Genomic DNA, 7,177 nt, shown 5'->3' on the forward strand with positions numbered 1-7,177 from the left:
CAAACTCATGTTTTTCTTAACTAAGACCCCTAAAACCATTATTTTATGCTAAAATTAATTATTTTAAGCATACTGATCATAAAAATAAATGGTTGGGATTTAGGAAAGCCTTATCCTAAATCAAGAAAAGGACAAAAGGATTGACTTTGTGATTTGATGAAATTCCTCATTTCCCATGCAAATCACAGTACTCCATGCCTTATCCACCAAATATCCATGCATGGACCACCAGATCCCCATGCATCAAAGATTCCTTTCCTTTTCTTATACTCCAAAGCAACGACAATGAAGGGGTTAGACTTCACATATTCTCTCACATTTCTCATTTCCTCTCAAAACTCATCTCCAAGCAAGAACAAGAACTTGCTGAAAACAAAATTCTCAATTTCTCCCTGGAGTTGTAAGGTAAATTCCTCCACTCATCTAATATTTTATTATATTTCAAGATGAATCCATATTGTTTTATTCATAATAATATGTGATGATCACCCTTAGGAAAGCATCCCTCCCAGGGAAGTTCCTCATCTCAGCAGGAGTTTAAGCTTGAGATCTTCACTCCATAACTCCAAACAACTCCTCAACCAACTCAAGGTGAGCATCATACCCCACCTTTTTCCATGTTTTAATGTTTTTTGGGGAGAGTACAAGTCAAATATTGCCTAAACTCTTAAATGATTACATATATACGTATGTTTGTATGTGTGTGAAATATTGTTAAATTATTATTTAGTAATATACTCATGAACGAAGGATTTCTAAATTTCACAAAGAACAGAGGATACTTTGAACAAAAGAGCCTCCCAACTATTGAGCGTGTCCAACTTAACCCCTTTATCTATGCTTCCATGTTTAAAGATAAAAAGTTATAAAAAGGATCTTACCAAATGGACACCATTTCTAGTGATTTTTCGAAAATAGAAACTTTGTGACTATTTTGCAAACTATCAGGGAGTATTTTATAAATATTCAACATAAAAGTTTGCGTCAAGAAAATATACAAATAGAGCCTTTATGACAGAAACATTTGCATGTCATAAGTTGTTGTCATAAAACTTCCAAGAACATAAGTAATGTTATATATGTCATAAAACAGAAAATGTGTGTCATAACCGGCAGTTATAAATTTATATAAATTATAACTTGACACTTTTTCTCTTGACTAAAACGACTCATTTTTAAATAAACGAAAAGGAACGAACACGAGCACCCAGTAAACGAGCACAATCAACGATATGAAACGAGAACGATTTTTCTATTCAATAAGTACGAGTTTCATTATTTATCTAACAAATAATGGATCTCTAACGATTGCTCAAAAGATTGTTAATATTCTAGTCAGACAAATCTCAAAAGTACCTAAATATAAAAATATTAGTGTACGTCTAAGTCCTGTAAGGAGTTATAGCCAGAGTCTCCTAGAGGGAGAGCGTGAATTTGTGTATAGGTCTATACGGGGTTGACACCCCGCACCTTCGTTGTTCGCTATAGCTAGATAGGCTAGCCTAGGGTGACAAATGTCTTTTCCAAACCGAGGGCACCTGAGAAACACCAAAACAGACACTCTGTCATGATTAGTATGGTTATAACGACTCACTAGAATATGTTATATTAACGAGAAATTTATGTAAGGAAAACCTCATAAATAAATTTTGACACGTTGTGTTGACTGTCCTACACGCGATAGGTGATGGTCCGCATTTTTTGTGTTGACTGTCCTTCTTCATCGCGTAGAATGTCCACAATAGCCATGTGGATTCTTTCTCCTAACAAGTATAGAGTCTTAATACTACTATTTTACAAATTAAAAAGCGTAGGACTCTATCGAAAACAATTTTCTACGATTTCGATAACGATAAACTAGAACTTACGAATATTTTATAGCAGAAAATATAGGATTTTCTGGAGAAAACGATTTTCTACGATTTCGATAACGATAAACCAGAACTTACGATTATTTTGTAGCAAAAAATATAGGATTTTCTGGGGAAAACGATTCTTTTACGATTTCGATAACGATAAACTAGAACGCACACACTCAATTTTACTCGATAAGAGGAACATGATTTTCAACCATATTTCCTTTTTGAAAATAAGGGATTTTTCTTAAGACGGTTGATTGTTACTATTCAAAAGAACTATTCTCGGACACAGCTCGCTTTTACAAATCACACTACTTTTCAAAATCACTCTTATAAGGATGAACAAAAGTTATGACATGCACACATATATCCATGATTTTCAAGGCAAGACTTCAAACAATTTCATAGAAAATATCTGATTTTTTGAAAGTACAACGAGAACGATTCTAAACAAGTGTAAACGATTGTATACAAAAATGCTTATGAACTCACCAACTTTTTAGTTGACGCTTTTCAAAACGACTTGTATTCTCAGGGATCTAGTAAGCAGGTAACAAGGGATGCTGATGCAAGAACATTTAGTTGTAGTTTGGATTCTTTTCTACTTATGCAACTTTTGTGTAACTCAAAGAACAAATACAATATGTAAACTATATAAGTTTTTTATCTCAATTTATGATGTTTGGATTGCTCTGTTTCATGTATATTTAATTGTTATGATACTGCACAATGAAGTCACCCGCCTCCGGACGTTTCCGCCGTCTGGTCCAGGGGTGTGACAATATATATATATATATATATATATATATATATATATATATATATATATATATATATATATATATATATATATATATAAGTTCAATTAAAAAATACGGTTGGAAATTAGGAATCATTCTTAGTCAATAATTTATTTTTGCTGCAAAAACATTCATTGTACCTCCTGAAAGAGGAAATAAAAATACAGATGTGTTTTTCAACAAAAAATGTTTCCTTAAAGTATGTTAATCCTTACCTTAATATATACAAAACATAGCTATTTATGTTTTTATTTTATATTTTTAAAGAGATATTTTTATTGAAAAACTATTTTAAATATATAAAATTCATAATTTTTTATTCTGTATAAATATATATCTATATTGATATAGTTTTAAAATAAAGCAAAGTTTTAATTTGTTTTAAAGTTTCGGTTCTCGTTATTTATAAGTGAATAATAATGCATAAAAATTTTATTACAGTCCATTAATTAATCATTTATGAATAAAAAATATGTTTAGTATTTTTACACTTTAAGTAACATTTATATATGAACCTCCATTCTCAACCTTTTTATTTTATCAATTGAACTGTTATATATATATATATATATATATATATATATATATATATATATATATATATATATATATATATATATAGTCCGGATCTTTTGCGAACCAATATTTTTCCCGCGAGCTTTTTCGTGTTTATTTTTTTTTCAAAACGTGACTTAAGGAATTAAGTCGAAAAAATGTGCACACACGAAAAGTGTATACATGTATTAATGTCGAAAGTGAATATGTTCGTAAAAAATAACTTTCATATGTGCACATTTTTTTCGAGATTTTTTAATACACTTCTATATGACCAACTTAATGTCTTAAATCATTTTTTCTAAAAAAAATCACACCAAAAATTTCGTAGAGTTTGCGGGAAAATATGTGTTCGCAAAAGATCCTGACCTAATATATATATATATATATATATATACACACACACACACACACACACACACACATATATATATATATATATATATATATATATATATATATATATATATATATATAACCCGTGGAAACTACGTTTGAAAGAAAACATTTCTGATAATTTCAAATTGTAATCGATAATCATAGGTATGCAAACAATTATTTTTTTGCAAAGCCTGATATTTTTGCATATAACTATATCGTCATTATTTTATAGTAATATTTAAACGGATTGAAAATATAAGCAATGTTCTTTAAGTCTAGATTAATGAGAAAATGATCATATTGCGTAATCGATTAAGAATGAAATTAGGATGTTATTATGGATTAAAAATCATATTACGTTGCTAATATGTGTTAAAAAGAATGTAAGATGCTTTTATGGGTCAAAAGTGAACGTATGTTGCCATTATGGGTTAAGAATGAAAGTAGATTGTTATTATGGATTAAAAAACGAAAGTAGGTTGCTATTATAAGGTTATAATTGAAAGCAATATGCTATTATGGGCCAAAAATGAAAGTAGGCTTCTTTTATGGATTAAAATGAAAATAAGATGCTATTATGAGTTAATAATGAAAGTAAGTTGCCTATATTGGTTAGAAATTATAGTTGGTTGCTATTATGGGTTTCAAATTTGTAACACCCGATTCAAAGTACTTTTCAGTTTGGACCTTGGGGGTGTTAATGTTTTATAGAATTGGTCCATAAGAGGTGGTTTTTCCATCTTCAGAAAAGTTGGAGTATGTTGGGCGTACTCCTTGTACATTGGGCGTACTGGCTCAAGTCTTGATTACGGGTCTTAACCACGTACGTGGGGCAAGCATGGAGTACGCATGGCGTACGCAGGCTTGGGCAAACCCTTATTTTTAGGGTTTGTGTCCTACTTAAGCATCTTTAACTCCTCTCTTTGTCGTTTTAGACCAGCCTCCATATCATTTAAACCCTAATCTCGCCCTTAGCCTTTGTTGGATGCTTTGAGTTCTTTTGAAGAGTTTTGGTGTGTTCTTGTGCATTTTGAATTGGTAGCATGAGATTGAAGACTCATTCCTTGGAGTTGAGCCTACAGATCCATTGTTAGCATCTTCATTTCAAGACATTTGAGGTATAAAGTTCTTAGCTTGACAACTCCTTGTGTAGATCTAGTTTGGGTCTTGCTTATGGCTTATTTTGGTCCATTTTTGGTTAATCCTTGTGAGTAAAGTTTGTTTCAGAATCTTAGCCCTTAGATCTGGACGTTTTAAGGGTCCATTATGCATAAAATGCATGCTTTATGGAGTATTTGAATCCATGCATGTATTAAGTAATTGTTAAACACTTTTTGAGCTATTGGGCCCCATTAAGGCATGTATGTATGTAAAGTTGCCAACTTTACGTGATAAGTCACCTTTAGGGATCAGATCTGTGAGTTTGGAGGAAAGAGTTAACATATTAAGTTCTTAATGGAGAAGGATGGCACACTGGGGAGTACAATGGGCGTACCCAACTGGTACGCTGCACGTACTAGCACCACATGGGGTACGCCCTGCGTACTCAACAGATGGGCCTTGAACTTGGTGTTTTCGATATTGGGCCAATGTTTTGACTTCTATTGTTCAGGACTTATTAGATAATCGGACTTCCGTGTTGGATTCTGGACTAGCATGTTGGGCTTCTTTAGATTTTAGGCTCATGATGGGTTTGGGCTCAGTTTGGAAGATTGGGCCATATTTGGGCCTTAGGTTGTCACGTAGAATTTGGGCCTTCTTAGAAATTGAAAAGGGTCTTGGCCTTGGGCTAAGCTTGATAAAGGGTAAAATGGTCTTTTGCCTTGGCTGTGGTCCCAATACATTAGACTGGTGGTTATGGTTTAGCATTCAACTAATAATTGGATGTTGTTGGTATTGACAGCGCAAGGATTTGTCGAACCAGCAAACACGGATTTATCTGATCGATTCAGCAGTTTAAGGTGATTTTCCTGACTGGTTTTATCAGTCAAAGTCACCAATTCCGACCCACGGTTATTACGTTAGGATGTTAGATGTCTATGTGAGTCTTCCATGTTTTATGTGTTTGTATGTATACCGGGTGGGGCTTGATATCGGGCAAGGACCGATGACTTTACTATATGTTGTTATCTCTGTGATTACCGCATGTGTTAGTATGATTATGTGTTCTATGATTATATGTGTATCGGGCGGGGTCCATGTCAGGCGGGGCCTTATGATTGATAGATCTGTAACCCGAGAGGGGCTCAATGTCGGGCGGGGCCCAAGGCCGAGTGGAACTCGATGTCAGTCGAGGCATGATGTGGGGTGGGGCCAATTATGTGTTTGATATGTATGGTATGTGGTATATTGGGGGAACTCACTAAGCTTTGTGCTTACGATTTTCAGTTTATGTTTCAGGTACTTCTGGTTCAAAAGGGAAGAGCCCAGGAAGATTGCAGAGCACACACCACTTTATTCCGCATTTTATGACTTACTCTGATATTTTGAGATGTACTAATATACTTTGGTTTATCTTGGTTGTATGACAATGTTTTGGATTACCATTTTATTAAATTAAAAATGAAATTTTTGGGTCTTATTTTTGGGACGTTACAAGTTGGTATCATAGTTTTATTTTGGGGGATTCTGATATACTCTCGGGTGTGTCTGAACTCAAGCTGAGGATTTGGTAAAAAATTTCAAAAAGGAAATGTCTTTTTTAAGAAAAGGGTTTTCTACTAAAAGAAAGGATATGATGCATCCAATCGACCGAGCGCAAGTAAGTTTTCCTAAGATACCCATACATGTTATTTGATATGATTTGCTTTTTGAATCTGTGAATCGCATGCTAGTTAGGGCTAAGGATTGGCTCGGTATTTGCATGATAAAATTCTAGGAGAGATGACTTCGTATGCCTATTGTATGAGCTTGTAGACTTGCATGTTAGTACTGATCAGTCAGCGATAGGATGGCCTGATTAGGTTATGCTTGGTTTTGATTACTCGATGCTCGAATGCTGCTTGCTTTGTGATTTTTAGGAGTTCTTGCTAACATCGACTAACTAGTAAGCGAATATGCTAAGTTACATATTGTGGGGACTAAATAATTTCAGAAGGTTAGGCTTTAACTCTATTGCACAGCTCTTGTCTGAGTCCAACCGTTGTAGTGTGAGACCTTTCATTCGAAGAATTATCTGGTGTTTGTAATATGTAATTATATTCGTGAGCTAGATAGAGGGTGTCAGTAGGAGTTCCTTTTGTAGCTGATGGCGGAGAGTAGTGTGGTGGTTGTCTTAGGAAGATATTAAGTGTTGGGAGCCTTGTCTTGTGGGATTATTGTGTGGGTAAGAGTGACTTGGTGGAATCAAAGAGATTCTTGAGGAAAGTACGAATAGATGTGGAAGGTATGGGCTCGTACTACTCGAAGCAGAGGATCCATATTCGTGTCAAGGAGAGCTGAGATGAAACCAAGAAGCTTGTGATTATGAGATGACAAATTGGTCTTGATGTATAGCATGTCGATTCCAGGAGGAGAAGCAGAGTCGTATGTGTTGGACTAATGTCTAAGTCCATAACTATAATTGGTAAGACTTGACCCGAC

The sequence above is a fragment of the Lactuca sativa genome, chromosome 2 (genome assembly GCF_002870075.4).
Source record: "Lactuca sativa cultivar Salinas chromosome 2, Lsat_Salinas_v11, whole genome shotgun sequence".
Taxonomy (NCBI): domain Eukaryota; kingdom Viridiplantae; phylum Streptophyta; class Magnoliopsida; order Asterales; family Asteraceae; genus Lactuca; species Lactuca sativa.